Consider the following 18,046-nt stretch of genomic DNA (forward strand, 5'->3'; position numbering starts at 1 on the left):
ACCAGATGGAAAAGTATTGTCAAACCAAGAAATATTGTGAAGTATGGTGTGCAGAAATGTTTGGTCGAGTCAAGGAAAATTTTCAAGAGTAAACAAATAAAAATTGTCAAGGCAAATTAAAACATTGAGCTTAATATATTCAAGAAAAACATCACACAATTAGACTTCTTACGGACCACTTAGGTTGGTTTCGCTATGGCGAGAAGTTATTCTATGTCTAGAATACCTTAGTAAGCTATGCTTATGTTGCTTGACAGGATTACTAGAGTATTCAAGGATAGTTGCTACAGCAATACTACTCGGCGGGAACTACAACCCTTTGTTTGTCAAATTATTGATGTGGCAATACCCCTTAGCGTACTGCAGTCTTTATCAATTAGACATAAGTAGTTACACATTTTATTCGAATGAAACCCTCTCCTTATCTCTAAGGAAGATTAAAACCTCACCATCCTAGATTAGTTCTATTATTCACGTATATCTACCATAACTCTCTATAAATTAGGGTTCTATTCCTAGAAAAATGGCAATCTCTCGAAAGCTCTTACAATGTCAAGGAATATTTTATTGACGCACCAGGCAATCTCTCAAAAGCTCTTATAGTGTCAAGGAAAAATATTAAAAACAATGAACAAAACAACATTAAGCATAAACAAACTTCATCTTTCATTAACATTCAAATAATGTTTCATCAAAATAATAACCAACACCAAGTAAAATAGCTCATGGTACGTCAAATATCATCCAAAAGTTAAACATTTAGTACAAGCCCTTTAAGAAAATGAAAATTAAAAACAAAGGAAGAAACACTCCTAAACAGAGCTCTACCGTGACATTCTGACCACCACTATGTCTGCTCCAGCGGCTAGCCTCTTTTGAGGGACTTACCGCTTCTTCGATGAAGCCCGACTATAGAGGGAACCAAGGACAGTTGAATAGGGGAACAGTGGAGAATAAGGTGTTGCAGCCGCTTACTCCAAGCCTAGGGTATATCCTCTCATTGATTGTCTCTCTTTTTGGAGAGCTATAATGAGGTATTTATAGTGAGAATTTCTAGGGTTTTATGTCCTTGGAAATTCCCTAAATTCCCTCGTTGAGTTACCCATTTTATGAATGGTATAGCAGGTGGAAGTGCTCAATTTTCTTGACGAGGGCATGATTGCATGTGAGGATGAAGCTGAGCAAATGACGTCAACAGTTGTTGAGCCACGTTAGATGTGTAAGATAATTCTTGCCTCGGTAAGAAAAATATGTTCCTCATTGTTGACTTCTTATGCTCCTCTAGCCCTGGGAAATTGTTTTGTCTCAGCAAATAAATTTTTCCTTAGTTATTTCCTGCATCAACGCATCCAACAAAGAATCTTCCTCCTCAGCAACATCAGTTAAGCCAAATAAATCTTGCATAGGTAAAATTTATCCACCACATGTAAATATGACCTAAATGCAACAAAATACAACTAAAATGCTATGAGAACAACTTTTAGACACACAATAACTTAAGTAAAAAGACCTAAAATATTGTCTTTTATGGAGTTATCAGTCGATTATTAAGCATATATCATGGGAATCTGAGCTGCAATAGAGTGCAAGATCAAAATCCCAAAAGTATTTGGGGATTCTTCTTTAGTCATTTACCAACTTCTTGGAGAGTGGATGACTAGATAGTCCAAGTTGATAGAATATAAGAATCTGATTATGGACATGATAAAGGAGTTTGAAGAAATCACTTTCACTTATCTCCTATGAGAAGAAAATCAAATGGAATATGTTTTAGCCTCATTGGCTTCGATGTTCAAAGTCAATGAAGCCTATCCTGATGAGAAGTCCCAACTCATTGTTGTAATATTAAGGAAGATGAAGACGACGGTCCCCCATGGTATTATGATATTCTTTAGTATGTAAAATATCGATCTTACCCTACTGAAGCTATTGAAAATGACAGGAGAACTATAAGAATATTGGCTATAGGGTATGTTCTTGATTGGTATATTTTTGAAACATTTTTTTTCGTGATGGGCGGAAAAATGTGGTCTCATTTTGAAATAATTCTTTGGTGACCGGTTAATGATAAAACGTAGTTCGATGAGTCACCACCAATCTTTGATTAAGGTGTGATTGGGCACCCTAAAACGTATTTTACATTTTAATAAAATATTAATTTTAATTAAAACAACAAACCTGCGGTCTGAGTTACCAAAATTTGAGTTCGGGAGTCGGTTACGTGTGGGGAAGGATTAGCACCCCCACAACGCCCAAAATCGGTACCTAGTCGATTAATTAATTATCTTTGATATAAAATTTACAAGTTCGAGTCTAATTTAATTTAAGATCCCCTAAAATAACATTCTTTGGATTTTTGGATGAAACATAATAATATTTAATTATTTCATATCGACAAGAATTTGAAGCAATCGATTTTTACTCCAATCGAAATAAATAAATATTAAAATTCCATTATAAAGTTCAAAATTAATTCAAAATAACAACACCCAAAATAATTTTAAGAGTGAAAACGATAATATCTAATTATTTCCAATCAAGAATAAATAATCTTTCATGCATTAAAATAGTCATTTGTTACCCCAATCGAAATAAAAATGTATTACTATTTCGTCTTAAAAATCGGTATTAATTCAAGAGAAAACGACAATATCAAATTATTTCTAATCGATAATAAATGACCAGTGAAAACGATAATATCTAATTATTTCCAATCGAGAATAAATAATCTTTCATGCATTAAAACAGTCATTTGTTACCCCAATCGAAATAAAAATGTATTACTATTTCGTCTTAAAAATCGGTATTAATTCGAGAGAAAACGACAATATCAAATTATTTCTAATCGATAATAAATGACCTCTCATGCCTTAAAGCAGTCATTTATTACTCCGATCGAAATGAAAAGATATTAATATTCTCAATATTGATTCGAATGTTTTTATTTTGAAAACCTATCGGGAAAACATATACAAATATGAAGCGAATTAAAAGCATAACAAACAAGTAATTAATTACTTACTTTACCAATATTTAACGAGAATAATGATGTTAAATTATTTAAATATCTCGAGACGAGATCTTAGATTTGATCTAATAATCTTTTCTCGATGAATTTAATTAAAAGAACATGATCTTTTTCCCGATCCCCAAACTTTAAAATGAATTCAATTTAATTTGTGTCACTAAATGGGATAGACTTTTATTTTAAAATTATCGAAAATAACTTTCTTATACGTTAAGACAATCACTTTACGATAATATTAAAATGATTGAATATTACTCTTAGTCAATTTATTTCGAATCAAGTCAAGTAATGCTTATGAGGGTATCATACAAAATTTATTAGGACTAAAATGAAATAATATGCAAGCAACATGCAAAAATTAAAATAAAAATAAAAACATGACTAAAACATAAATAGTCAAACGATCATGCCAAAATTAGAATAAAATAAAGTATACAAATGACTAAAATGAACATTTTCAATATTAACTCCTAAAATTACAAGGAATTAAAAAAATAAATAAAACATGTGGCTAAACTAAAATTACATGGCCGAATTAAAATAAATAAAAACATATTTAAGGTTTGAAATATACACATGCATAAACTTCAGGGGCTATTTCCTAAATATTCCATTTATTTTAGCCTAAATACATTTGAAATAAAAATGCTAAATTACTAAATCGGTCTCTAACTATTTAAAAAAAATAAATGTTGGGATTTTCGGAAGCTCGAATCGATAACTGGAACGGTTTGCAAAGAGGGGTCAGAACGGTTTTGTGTTTAGGGAGTAAGGAGATTGAAAGATAGAGAATTGCACAGTGATTTATAGTGGTTCGACTTTCTCAATCAAAGTCTACATCCACTACCTTAGCTCCTCACCAAGGATTTTCCAACAAATTCACTAATTTGTTCTTTCTTTTGAGGATAAAGAGTAACCTTACAAACTCCCTAGTTTTTTCGGGCTAAACTAGAACCTTTCCCTAGCTTTTACACAGGCTAAGCTAGAACATTTCCCCTTTACAAAAGGATAAAATATATAAATAAGAAAACCTCTCTAAGCTAGAACATTGCTTGGATGGTTGTTCTCTTGCTTCTTCAAGTGTCCTTAGCTTGTATTTATAGCTTGGAATGTGTTTGAAGTCTTATATAGTTGTTGGGGATGTTTTGGAGTCGTTTGGGGATGAGAAACAATTAATAAAATAGCTTGAAGCGTGGGGGGAATCGGTTCCCTAAGTGCAATCTCTTTTTGACCGTTAGATAGGGGGAATCTGTTCCCCCCTGGGGGGGATCGATACCCCCTGGGGGGGAATCTGTACCCCTGGGGGGAATCTGTACCCCCTGGGCAATATGATTTTTCTTGAAACCATTTAAAAAGAAAATATTTTTGGCTCGATTAAGGCTCGAAATACTTTGTAAAATTGTTTTAAAATAGTTTAAGTATAAAACACAATTTTACACTTTAGTAAGGATTAAAATGAATTTTGAAAGACTTTGAGTAATATTTTGATATTCGAATAATTACATCGAATATACTTAGAAAATCTTTTGTAAAATCTTAAAATTCATTTAACTTAATTTGTTATATTGAAACATCAAAATGTTTTCAACAATCTCCCCCTTTTTGATATAACAAAACATTTGAGTAATTTTAAGATTTTGAATTCAAGTTTGAAATTACTCCCCCTTACTTTAACACTTCTCCACTTTAAAACACCTTAACACTTCTCCCCCTTTTTGTTAAATAAAAAAGACTTTAATATTTTAAAGTTCAAAATAACTTTGGAGAGTAAATAGTAAATTTGACATTTTAAAAATCATTTGAAAAAAAAATCAAAGCTCCCCCTCAATAAATGCATTCCAAATAAAATTTAGCTTTAAGAACAAGACACTTAAACAAAATTGAATTTAAACAAAGAATAACAAACATGTTAGTAGCATATGAAATTCAATATATCCAAGGCTAAAATACTTTATGCAATACCAATTGTTGAAATTTGATATCAATACCAATTGTTAAAATTAAGTGCATATGCATACAATTTTCCAAAAATGTTATGCATTTGAAAATTTTGATATCAATTGTTAGAGAGATATCATTTTCATTTAAACCACATGCATAAACATTCAAATTTAGGTCAAAAATTTTAAAATTTGTAAAATCAAAGTATTTGAAAAATTGATATCAATTGTTAGAGAGATATAAATTGCATTAAAACCAATTTTGTCCAAACTTTTATTATGATGAACTAAAAAATCTTAAAAATTAATATAACTTTAAAATGTTCATCATAATCATCTTTTCAACATACATGAGATTAAAACAATGATGCATAATCATTTAAAAACAAAACTCATGCATGCTTAAAATCAAATGAGCAACCAAATAACCAAAATTAAAAGCATTAAGCTTAGAGGTTTCCCATTCCTTTTTTATGTGTGGCTAGAGCATCTTGAATATCATCACTCTCATCACCATTGCTCCCACACACCTACAAGAGACATTTAAGTAGATTTTGGTATCCAATTTGCTTTGGATCCTTGGACGTTAGTTTCAATGCCCCTTGTTCCTTTCGGAACCCATACTTGCCTAATTTTAAAATGTTTTCCTTTCTTCAAAGGACAAGTATGTTCCATATGACTATGATAATGGCAATGTGAGAATTTTTTCATATTTAAACATAATAGGTTATTTTTAGAAATTAATTCTTTTTCTTTTATTAAGCTTTCAAACTTAACACCTAACTCAAAATTTTCTTTTTCTAAATCCTTTATTTTGATTTTTGAAAGCTCTAAATTATTTTTCAAAATTTCATTTTGATTTTCAAAATCAACTTTTGCTTTCAAAATCAAATTATCTTTATTTTTGAGTTTTGAAATTAATTTCGTATATATGGAATTCATGGTCTCAAATCCCAAATACAACCTATTATAAGCATCTTGTAACTCATCAAAAGTAAATGAATTAAATTCATTTGAGTTAGAAGATACCTCGAATTCTTCTTGAGTGGTCATGAGGCATATGTTGACTACTTCATCTTCATCATCGTCTTCATCCACCGCATCACTTGAATCTTGATAGCTTTCATTGATGCCTATGTCCTCATTCTACTTCTTCTTCTTGTTTTTCTTCTCTTCCCTTTCTTCATCTTCCTTCACCATCATCTCATGAGTGAGAAGGGAACCAATTAGCTCGTCAAGAGTGAGAAACTTTAGGTTTCTTGCTTCGATAATGGACGTCTTCTTTGATTGCCACTTCTTTAGAAGAGAGTAAATCATCTTCCTCATAAGCTTATCATTTGGGATTACTTCTCCATATCCCTTGAGACCGTTGACAATCACGGAAAATCTATTCGTCATAGCTTTGATGTCTTCATCAGTTTCATCTTGAAGTTCTCGTAGCTATGGTTGAGAAGACTTTTCTTTGATTCCCTCACTTCGTCAGTTCCTTCATGAGTGACTTGGAGCTTATCCAAAATCTCTTTGGCATTGGAACAAGATGAGACTCTTCCATATTCATTTGGGCCTAAAGTATAAAATAGAATATGTATAGCCTTAGAATTAAGCTAAAAAATTTATGCTCTTCTCCACTCCAATCATTGTACTTGCCGGGTGGAGAGGAGTAACCGTCCATGATTGAGTACCAAGCTCCTAGATTGTAGGATTGAATGAAGTACATCATCTTATTCTTCTAATGTGCATAATTTGCTCCATTGAAGAAGGGTGGCTTGTTGACCGGTTGTGAATCCATAATAGGATATTCTTCAAGATAATAAGCACCAGAGGAAAAAGTCATTTCTTTGTCGGTTGCGTCGGGAATTGCTAGAGCTTCTTCAAGGATCGTATCAAGGTGGTTAAACCTTCTTAATGAGTTAGGCTCTAATGCCAATTGTTGGGATTTTCAGAAGCTCGAATCGACAACCGGAACGGTTTACAAATAGGGGTCGGAACAGTTTTGTGTTTAGGGAGTAAGGAGATTGAAAGGTAGAGAATTGCACAGTGATTTATAGTGGTTCGACTTTCTCAATCAAAGTCTACGTCCACTACCTTAGCTCCTCACCAAGGATTTCCCAAAAAATTCACTAATTTGTTCTTTCTTTTGAGGATAAAGAGTAACCTTACAAACTCCCTAGTTTTTCTAGGCTAAACTAGAACCTTTCCCTAGATTTTACACGGGCTAAGCTAGAACCTTTCCCCTTTACAAAAGGATAAAATATGTAAACAAGAAAACCTCTCTAAGGTAGGTGTTTACAAGAATTAAGCTCACAAGAACAAAATATTTACAAGAGAAAGATGAAATAAGAATGAAAAACTCTTCTCTTGTGTTTGATTGCTTGGATGGTTGTTCTTTTGGTTCTTCAAGTGTCCTTAGCTTGTATTTATAGCTTGGAATGTGTTTGAAGTCGTATATAGTCGTTGGGGATGTTTTGGAGCCGTTTGGGGATGAGAAACAATTAATAAAATAGCTTAGAGCGTGGGGGGAATCAATACCCCCTCATGGGGAATCAGTTCCCTAAGTGCAATATGTTTTTGACCGTTAGACAGGGGGAATCGGTACCCCCTGGGGGGAAATCTGTTCCCCCTGGGGGGAATCGGTACCCCCTGGGGGGAATCTGTTTCCCCTGGGGGGAATCTGTACCCCTGGGGGAATCTGTACCCCCTGGGCAATCTGATTTTTCTTGAAACCCTTTAAAAAAAATATTTTTGGCTCAATTAAGGCTCAAAATACTTTGTAAAATTGTTTTAAAATAGTTTAAGTATAAAACACAATTTTACACTTTAGTAAGGATTATAATGAATTTTGAAAGACTTGGAGTAATATTTTGATATTCGAATAATTACATCGAATATACTTAGAAAATCTTTTGTAAAATCTTAAAATTCATTTAACTTAATTTGTTATATCGAAACATCAAAATGTTTTCAACAATAAGCAATCACTATGTAGGACTAAAATGCAAAAACATGTTAAACATACAGGGACTAAAGCAAAAATAACCCTAAAAATACTATACATACAAAAAGGTGGGTAAATTACACAAACAATCCATACAGGTGACCAACATGCAAAAAAATAGCTAAACTAGGGGAACTAAACAACAATTAAACTAAAAGTTATAAAGCATAAACATAAATGGGCATATTATGAAACATGTCCCTACACAAGACTTTTGTAAAAACACTAAAACTCGGGGGGACCTCTGCGTGATTTCCCCCGAAATTATTTTATAAATAACAACTTTTGTTTTTTTTTTTCATTTGTAAATCGATTTTCAAAAAATCTTTTATCTTTTTTCTCTAAAAGCCTTCGACCGACCCACTGCTGGCCGCCGCAAACTATCCTCGACTGCCCCAAATCAACGCAAAATGAGCCAAACAACTCCTCTCTCACCCTGATCTACCCTCCTAGAAAAAGATTCAAGCCTAAATCTACCTAGAACTCTCCCTAAACAACCCCAAAAAGGCCCCAACCTTTGGGCTTCCATGAGCCCTAACGACGACGAACCGACCCCGACGACTCAAGTAATTACAAATGTAATCCTTAGCCCTTGGTTTTCTTAATACATGCGAAGTACTATTTTTTTCCTTTTTTATTTGTTTTGAACCGTAAAAAATACCTTTCAAAAACTTCCTTTTCTTTTATTTCTTTTCTCTATACTGAAAACCGAGAGTTTTTTACATGCTAGTTCTAGGTTATATAGCCCGTTTTTCACAGATTGTTTATTGTTTTTTCACAGTAGCAACATTGGTCGGGGAGTGGGTATAATGGGCGATAGTATCTGCTCGATCTGGAACGCAGGATGGGTTCATATCCGATGGCTGAGATGAGTGGCGGCTGGAACCAAAGGGTAAACCCTAATTGAAGGTTGATCTAGGTCATTAGATCTCTCCCAGATCCAAAGGCTGGGAGTTGGCAGCGGCTGTGGAGATAGGGTAAAACCCTAACTGGGTTGTTGGGTTTCATTTAGGTCGGGTAGTTGGGTCTGATGTAACTTGGGCTGAGACTTGTTGTATATGGTCAGACAGTTTTGGGCTTGGGGCTTATACAAGCCTGCAAAATATAAAATGTACTTATGAATAATAATAATAATAATGATGATGATGATATTAAAAATAATAATCTAATAATATTATTTAACTGGACGAAAACCACTGTCGACAGCTACCCCTCGTTGACCATTCTTGTGTAAAAAAGAATAGGGAAAAGACAAAGAGACAATGAGTATTCGTCTTATTAACTTCACGCTTTGAAATAATACGAGGGATCTGTTCCTCTTCTTCTTGAGAGAAAATCAGATATGGGGACGTTGATTCATTCAACTGTCTCTTAGGGAAGATTGAATCGAGGCAGACTTGTTTCACTATAACTCAGGGAATATCAAATCATGAAATAGAGTGATTTGTTTTTCTTCTTCTTGAGGGAAAATTAGATCTAGGGACGTTGATTCATTCGACTGTTACTCAGGGATGATTGAATCGAGGCAAACTTATTCCATTGTTACTTAGGGAACATCAAATCTTGGAAGAGAGGGTTCTGTTTCATTTTCTCTTGAGGGAAAATCAAATCTGGGGACGTTGATTCATTCCACTGTTACTCAGAGAAGATTGAATCGAGGAAGACTTGTTCCACTGTTACTCAAGGAATATCAAATCTTAGAAGTGGGGGATCTATTTCACTTCTTCTTGAGGGAGAATCAGATCTGGGGACGTCGATTAACTCCACAGTTCTTCAGGGAAGATTGAATCAAGTTGATTCGTTTTTCTTGTCTTCAAGAACATCAAATCTGAAAATTAAACATTAACTTTTGTTAGTATGTGTTTGAGGATTTGAAAACATCATACCTGAAAATCTTGGGATGATAATCTTTTGAAAGCAATTTCTTCTGTAGGAGCTTGTCTTGCCATTGCCAAACACGGAAGTTTGAATTGCTTACTTTTATGTTGGGTCCTTACATCTCCATCATTTCCTTTTGGAGAACCTGTAAGTACTCAATTGCATTTATCATTATTATGTATTTTATGTCATGATCTTATTTATGCCTAAAATGTGTGCACTGGTGCAGTTCTTTTTAGGGTATTTTCTTTCCAAACAAGAACTTTCTCTTTTGTATGGCCTTGTAATTCAGTCGAATATGGGGTGTGAGAAATCAACAATAGTTCACCCTGAATGACAACTCTGGTCGGACACTCTTTGGTTGAACATGACTCTGATTCTCTTTACTCTTGAACCCAGGTGCTTCTCAAGGATCAGCTACTTGATTGGTGACAAAACCTCTTGGATTATCCCACCTTGCTGATCTTTTACATTTATCCCAAGGCTTTAACTTCATGTAGCACAACATCATATAAGCCTTGTGCTAAAGTCATTTTAGCTTTGGAATACCTGCACTTTTCCAAAACTTTTTGTACAATAATGCATGGTGATCTCATGTTTCCCGAGTTAATCTACATGTTTTTATTTTCAATTAGGACGCTTGTAACATGGTTTTAACAAGAAAATACCACTTTTATATATAAATATAGAGTTTTTGGGTAAATACAATGAAAACTTTTAACTGGAATATTAAAAGAAAACACAGTAGGCGTCATTAGATATCAATAGTACGAATGCTTTTAAAGTGGAACGTCGCAGAATGATTCGAGTGTAGCTCTGTCAAAGGGATCTTGAGGATTGTGACAATGCACAAGGGTGTGAAGTTCCCCATGTACTACCAAATTCCCAGAATGTTGGATGCCATAAACCAATATTTGAATCACATTTACTTTTTGGTTATCCAAGCCTTTTCGATTTCCACTCCTATCACTAACCACCATTTCAAATCTTTAAGACTAATTTAGAACCTCCACAATGCACGAATTCTAAATTTACGTAATTCTCAAGCCGCACTCTACGGATTTTCAACATGAAACCTCCTTTCATTTTAAGACATCCTTTACGAGTTTTCATCTTGAACCCTCCTTTTTGTTTTTTCTTTTTCTTTTCTTTCTTTTTTTTCTTTATTTTCATTTTTCTTTCCATTTTTCATTCTTTCATTCTTTTTTTATTTTTCCCTTTTTTTAATTTTTTCAAGGGATGTACTTCTTAACTGCTTCAGCATTCAAAGGGTTAGGTAACTCTGGTACATCCATCTTGGTGAGGATCAAAGCTCCTCCAGAAAAGGCCTTCTTTACCACATCTTTCCTAATTTGGCATCCATTTACCTCGAAAGTCTTTCTGAATTAGAAAAATCTTTTTCAGTACCAGATCTCCCTCTTGAAACTCTCGTGGGTGAACCTTTTTGTTATGTTCTATCATCATACCTTTCTGGTACATTTTCCCATGACATATAGTTTTTAATCTTTTCTTCTCAATTAGATTCAGTTGTCTTCTCAATTAGATTCAACTGGTCATACCTAGCTTTTACACATTCTGCTTTATCTAGTTTAACCTCTGATAGTACCCAAAGTGATGGAATCTCAACCTCGACAGGTAACACAACCTCCATCCTATAAGCTAAAGAAATTGGAGTTACCACAATTGACGTCATTACTAAAGTTCGATGGGCAAACATAGCAAACGGTAGCTTCTCATGCTAGTCTCTATATGTCTCAGTTATTTTCTCTATGAGTCTCTTGATGTTCTTATTGGTTTCCTGTACTGCCCCATTCATCTTTGGGCGATAAGTGGTGGAATTATGATGTTTTATCTGGAACTGTTTACATACTAACTCCATCACCTTATTCTTTAAATTCAAGGAATTATCGGTGATGATCCTTTCTGGTAACCCATATCGACAGATAATCGCTTTCTTCAAGAACTTGCACATTGTTGACTGAGTGACATTTGCATAGGAAGTTGCTTCTACCCACTTAGTGAAGTAGTCTATTGCCATCAATATGAAACGGTGGCCATTGGAAGCTTTGGGCAAAATTTTCCCAATGACATTCATGCCCCACACAGAGAATGGAAATGGAATAGTCATTATGTGCAATGAATGAGGAGAGGTATGGATCTTGTCTCAATAAATCTGGCACTTGACATTTTTTAGCATTATTGATACAATCGATTTCTAGGGTTGAACAATAATACCTAAATCTCATTATTTGTTTAGCCATTGCATGTCCATTAGAATGGGTACCACATACTTCCTCATGCCCTTCTACAATGATTGTTTTAGCTTCTTTAGCATCCACACATCTCAACAAGACCTGATCATGGCTTTTCTTGTACAATATCTCACCATCAAGCACATATCCTGCAACCATTCTTCAAATAGTTCTTTGTCATTCTTAGTTGTCTATTCAGGGTAACTTTGATATCTAATGTATTGCAAGATGTCATAATACCAAGGATTCCCATCTTCTTCCACTTCTATGCTATAGCAGTGGGATAGATACTCATAAGCTTGCATCGCAATAGGCATCATACTTGAACGTTCATTGACTTTGAAAGTTATTGCCAAAGTGTCAAGAGCATCCTCCATTTGATTCTCTTCTCTGGGGGTAATGGAATGTCACTTCCTCAAACTCTTTGATGAGCTCTAGGACCAACTTACAATATTCCACCAACTTGGTATCTCTTGTTTCCCATTCACCTCTAAGTTGATAAATTTCCAGGGTTGAATCCCTATATACTTTGAGTGTTTTTACTTTACGCTCAATGGAAGTTCTAAGACCCATAATACATGCTTCATACTCAGCCATGTTGTTTGTGCAATCAAAGTTCAACCGGCTGGTGAAAGGATAGTGTTCTTCACCAGGTGAGACCAGGATTGCCCCAATCCCGTGCCCCAAGGCATTTGAGGCACCATCGAAATTCATCTTCCAATGCTCGTTAGTATAGGAAAATGTCTCTTCAGTTGAAATAGCCATCGAATCTTCATCTAGAAAATCGAAGTTCAGTGGATCATACTCTTCAGAAGCCCTACTTGCAAAGAAAAAGGCTACAACACTTCCTTTAACTGCTTTTTGGCTTATATATTGGATCTCAAATTCGGACAATAAAATCTGTCAACAAGCCAATCTCCCAGATAGAGCAGGTACACCCATTAAGTATTTCAGAGGATCAAGTCTAGATATCAGTAAAGTAGTGTGATACAACATATACTGCCTGAGACTTCGAGTGGTCTAAACTAAAGCACAACTTTTCTATTGGTGAGTACCTTGCCTCGCAATCACTGAACTTTTTACTGATGTAGTAGATTGCCCTTTCTCTTTTCTCGGCTTGGTCATGCTGCCCTAATACACACCCCATTGAATTCTTGAAGATTAGCAAGTAAAGAATTAATGGGTTGCCTAAGATTGGCGGCATTAAGATTGGATCGTTCGAGAAATATCCCTTTATTTCTTCAAAAGCTCATTCACAATTATCGTTCCATATCGTTGGGTTATTTTTGCGGAGAAGGCAAAAAATGGGATCCCACTTCTCGGTTAATTGTGAAATAAACCGGGTAATGTAGTTTAATCTTCTCATGAATCCTCGAACCTGCTATTGTGTTTATAGGGGTGGTAAATCCTGAATAGCCTTAACTTTGTATGGATCTACTTCAATCTATTTATTACTTACTACAAACCCCAAGAGTTTTCCAGATGTTACCCCGAAGGTATACTTGCTTGGATTGAGTTTCAGCTGACACTTCCTTAATCTTTGGAAGAGTTTCCTCATATTCACGACGTGTTCTCCCTCCTCTTTGGCTTTAACAATCATATAGTCGACATAGACCTCTATTTATTTATGTATCATGTCATGGAACATTGTTATCATGGCTCTTTGGTAGGTTTTCTTTACATTCTTTAGCCCAAACGGTATCACCCTATAGTAAAACGTGCCCCACATGGTGACAAATATAGTCTTCTTTATTTCTTCAAGATTCATCTTTATCTTATTATAACCTTAAAACCCATCCATTAATGAAAATAAGAAGTTTCCAGCAGTATTGTCCACCAAGGTGTCTATGTGTGGCAGAGGGAAATTATCTTTTGGACTGGCCTTATTAAGATATATGTAGTTAACGCACATGTGAAGTTTTTCGTCTTTCTTGGGTACTAGAACAATGTTTTCTACCCATTCTTGGATATTTGGTTACCTTCAGGAACCCAACATCAAATTACTTCTTTCATTCTTTTTTAATTTTTAGTAGCATTTCAGGTCGCGTCCTTCTGTGCTTTTATTGTACCGGTTTACATTCTGACTTTATCGATAGTTTATGTACCACTAACTTAGTATCTAAACCTATCATGTCCTCATGTGACCAAGCAAACACGTCTTTATACTCTTAAAGCAACTCAATCAGACTTTTTCGTCCCTCAGCAAATAGGGTGGTGCCAATTTTTATCTCTTTCTTATTTTCCTTTGATCTCATATTCAAGATTTCAACGGGCTCTTCATGAGGCAAAATCTATTTATCTTTCCAAAAACTTGTGTGTTATGAGTACTACAAAATTATGTGCAATTAATGTGCAAGTATACACAATCGAACAAGTAATACAGTGATGAGTGAGTATCGTCTCCACAAAGTTTGGAAGGATCTTGAGTAAAGTTTATTCATTACTCTAAAGTAAGTAAGTATATCTAATGGTATTCATAAATGATACAGCCGATGCAAATGAAATGTGTATATATGGTGGAAGGATAGTAATGTGAAATAGTAACAAAAGGAAATGTCATGGCAAAGGAAAATGGTAAAGATAGCAAATAAATTAAATAACTTAATAATCCTCACAAGGGAAAATAATTTAGGAATGAGTGATGGGGAATAATTAAGGATGCTAAAACTTATCTCTCTAGCAGATTTAATTTATCTAAGCTTCACTTTCTCGACGGAGTTTGCTGAAAGTGCTCCCCTTTCTATACTCAAAGAAACATAATAGAATAGAATGTCACATCATCTCCTTTCATTCTCAAATATGGCAACCTACACTATTTATAAAAACTACCCCTCTTAGTCATTGAAATCCTATCTTAGTCTCTCTCAAGCACTAAGGGGTTAGGATATAGTACTACTATGTCGGGTTTAAGCTTAAGTAAACTAGTACACCCCATTGCTTATGTGAATCTTACTTGTGTTTCTTTCAAATACTCCAATCATTAATGACTAAGTTTCTCTCGAACACCTAGCCTTCATCTAAGTAATGGACACTCTCATGTCTCCTACAAACATAGAAAATGACGCATTCATAAGCAAAACAAGTAAATGCGAATAAACTTTAATCTACCATTAAAACAAAATCAAACATCCACAAAATAAACCTCACCAAATAAGGTTAGTTCATGGTGGGGCTCGAATATTCCATGGAATAAATCATGAAAATCATTCATTCCAAACAACCCAACTAAAATATATGAAAGAAAACAGCAAAGAGATGGAGGAAAACGCCTTCGACACGCATTATCGGAGCTCTCCTCTGCCACCACGAATTCTTTAGCTCTCTAGATCCTCTCAGACGCCTAGCTCGCCACTCCCTCAAGCTTTACCAATGGAGGAAGAAAAATGACAGAGAAGATGATGATTTTTCTAACTTGGTAACCTCTTCTTTCTCTCTCTTGTGTGGTGTCTTTTTATAATAAAAATATCTAAGGGTATTCATGGGAATTTTGCACTCAAAATATCCATTATACCCCCAAATTCATTCCTTGGGAATGAAGCTTATCTCTAAAGGTGGCAGTGGACCTTTTCAGGTGGTTACAAGCAGCAGATATGTGCTTTGACAGGTATCCTTTTGTAAAAATATCTTTTTGTCCTTTTCTACGCCAGAAATGACAATGCATTTTAATCTGCTTTAGCAATGTGTGATGTCACGGCATTCCTTCCCAATTCTCCCTTTTTTCTTTTTATTTCCTGCACATCACTAAAAACACACCTTCCTCCTCATACAACACCTTAATAAAATAAAATAAAATAAAATAAGAAAACCACCACAAATGCAATTATATACAGCTACATACATCTAAAATGGCATATATGAAGCCTTAAACAAACAATAACTTAAGTGAAAATGGCATTAAAAGTAGCCTTTTTAAGAAGTTATCACTTCTCTCTCCACCATTTTTAGCAGTTTAGAAGGAAAGTCACATTCCTCATCATTATCATAACCCACAACTTCATATTGACATATGGGCAACTCCAAATCTATCTCTGGGTCAAAGTCATCAGCATTCATGTTATTCATACCAGAGGTTCTGAAAGAATAACGAATGAGATGATATATATACATATATAAATACAGGAGAATTTATCTCATATCAAAAATATAATTAAATAATAATATATAATAAATAAAGAATGAAAACAATATGTACGGGAGAATGTTTGCCACTTTGTGAGTTAACAGGAATGCATTTTTCATTAAATATAAAAAAATAGATTAACCCTATACAAAAGATCACTTATTGCCTCAGGGTTTAGAAAATAGGGAAAGTTTTTGTGTGTTACTCTGAAAAAGTTATGTAAACTACACGTAGTTCTTCTGCAGTCCAATTATTTAGCACAAAGCATGGTGGTGTAGGGTAGATACCCATAACTCTTCCTTTTTCGATCTCTTCCTCTGATATCAAATTTATTCCCAAATCCCTCAAGGCATTCTCAATAACTGGCTCTTTAGATTACTAGCCCCTGAAACATATGGCCTCCGACTATTAAGGTTTCACGCAGCGGTGGGAAAATCATAGGCTCCCACTTAATATCCTCCCTGGCTAGCTTCACTTTTCTTCTCTCCTGGCTCTTCTGAACACCTTTCAACTTTTCCTTTAAGGTCGGGCGATATCCTAGGACAAAACGATCTCTTTTGATAATGGAAAAGACTGGACTGACGTATCCCTATAGGTGGCTCCCCAACCCTCTTCCAACCTTGGCTCCCCTTCCCATAGTCATTTTCAGTTCCATTTTAGTACAATCTAACAACTTGCCTTGGCTCCCATTCCCAGAGTCATTTTCGGTTCCATTTTGATACAATATAACAACTTGGGCCTTGAAATTTTCTTCTCTTCGACCATGAATTTGGTATTAACGAATTCTAGGGACCTGAAGGAGCACTCGACTGCTTCTTCCTCTACTTCGATATATGGAGTTGTAGTAGTGTCGTAACCGTCTTTCGGTTGGGCCCCGGAATTGGGCTTCGACTTGAAAAATGTGATTGGAGTCGCCACCGATTATTTATTTAAAAAATAAATAGGTTAATTGGATACCTTATATCTTACCTGATCTGCGTCTTACCAAAGATATGTCGGATTCGGGAGTCGGTTACGGTCAAGGAAGGATTAGCACCCTTGAACCGCCCTTTCGGTACTACGTAATTTCCAGTTGTTTTTAATTAAGAAAATCGAAAGTTAAAATTTAAAGGTAACATATGATCCAAAATTACTTACCTCTGATCAATTTGAAAGAGTACCCTTAAAAAGTCGAGAAACGCGTTAAAGGAAAAAGGAAATAAGAGTAAATGAAATAAAGAAAATAGAAGGAAAAAATAAAAAAAAATGATGAAAAACTAAAAGAGGAATAAAAACATATAATTATTAAGTGCAAAATAATAATAATGATAATAAGTAGTAAAATAAAAAACGCAATCACACCAAAAAGTAAAAAAAGAAAGTCAAGGTTTGGTGAAGTATAACTGTCGGGAAGGAAAAAGACGATAAGGGGTGAGACCGTAGTTAATAAATGAGTGTGATGTATCCCTATAATAGTAAGAATGAATAAACAAAAAACATTATGATATAATATATATATATATATAATAAATATTATAACGAAAAAAAATAATTTAATAAAGTAAAATAATAATAATGTAATATAATATAAATACATGAAAACAAAAAAATAAAGAAGTATAAAATATAAAATATAATTAAATGTATATATATGCATATGTTTAAAAAAAGTAAAAATAAAAATAAATACAATAAAAATATACATATAATGATAATAATAGTAGCAAAAGAGAAAAATATATTTATATACGTTAATAGTAAAATAATAATAAATATAATAGTTATAAATATATATATATATATATATATAATAACTTTAAAAAACATTAAAATAATATTAGAATAAAAATAATT

The sequence above is a fragment of the Hibiscus syriacus genome, unplaced genomic scaffold, assembly GCF_006381635.1.
Source record: "Hibiscus syriacus cultivar Baekdansim isolate YM2019G1 unplaced genomic scaffold, ASM638163v2 tig00111338_pilon, whole genome shotgun sequence".
NCBI classification, from domain to species: domain Eukaryota; kingdom Viridiplantae; phylum Streptophyta; class Magnoliopsida; order Malvales; family Malvaceae; genus Hibiscus; species Hibiscus syriacus.